Raw genomic sequence first — 1,401 nt, forward strand, 5'->3', positions numbered from 1 at the left:
AATCACACACAACATGATCTCTATTCTCTTAAGGGATCCTTTTAGCATATTTGCCAACTTGAAATCGCGTATTACCAGTATTAACCGCCAAAGCAACAGAATCATGAGAAATAGGTGTAGATAACGCTAGAGATCTTTGATTTTCTTCTTGTAACAGTAACGAATAACACTGACTTAAAGATGGCAGTGGTTTCATCATCAAAATTTGACCTCTAATTCCAGTAAACTGCTCATTTAATCCCATTAAAAATTGAGCTAATTGGATATCCTGATCATACTGATCAAACTTGATATTAACAGTACACGTACACAACGTACAAGTGCATCGAGGCTTCGTAATCATACAATTTAACTCATCATGAACAGCTCAAAACCTAGAGAAACAGCTTGCAATTGACATACTTCCCTGAGTTAAATAAGAAATTTATGATCTAAGTTGAAACAATTTAGGAACATTACTTTGCGAATAGCGAACCTCAAGATCTTTCCAGATGTCAAGTGCAGTCTTCATATAAATAACACTATTACGAATATCAATTGAAACGGAGTTGAGAATACAAGAGGTTACCATATTATTGCAGCGTGTCCAGTGGAGAAGAAGTGGTGAATTCGCAGCTGGTTTTGTATATGATCCGTCAACAAAACCGAGTTTTAGCTTCGATGAAAGAGCAATTTCCATGGATCGACACCATTGGTTGTAATTATGTTCGCTGAGAATCATCGATATGATCTGCATCCCTGGATTATCACTAGGATGTAAGTAATATGGATGATTCACATTCAAACTCACAGATGAAGTGGATGCAGTTGATCCAGCAGCGGCAGATGAATAAGATGCAGAAGTCATAATGAAGAAGAGATATTTTAACACAATACTGATGAAAATTAGATGATTTGAGAAATCTGTTGTATAATGAAGCAGATGCAAACAACGTGTTTGATGAAATGTCGATCAGATCGTTCTTAAATGAAGCAGAAATGAGCATATAGCTCTGATACCATAATAGAAAACAATGTTTTTATGTATCTTAAGAAGAAGATAGAACTGTTTTTTTTGATATACAAAGAAAATAATAGTTTGTTACAACTTGAATCAATCTCACTCCTTAATTGCTATATGCTATAAGAAATTCTAACTAACTTGCTGAGCTGGCTTGCTGAGCTGGAGGACTAGTGAATGAGCTATCTCTCTGTCTAACAGTTATTAACCACCGTGCTAGGATTACAATGCCCTTGTTCCATCAAGCTAACTTACCAATGGCCTTACTGAGCATCCTCTAATCTGCATAAATAATAACCATCCCAATACATACACTACGTCATTCGGTTTACAAACTCTGTCTCTAACTAATTAATCAAAAATGCAACTGTCTTCGGAAATCTATCTTTTAAAACAAACCC

This window comes from Apium graveolens, chromosome 5 (assembly GCF_009905375.1).
Source record: "Apium graveolens cultivar Ventura chromosome 5, ASM990537v1, whole genome shotgun sequence".
Lineage (NCBI taxonomy): Eukaryota > Viridiplantae > Streptophyta > Magnoliopsida > Apiales > Apiaceae > Apium > Apium graveolens.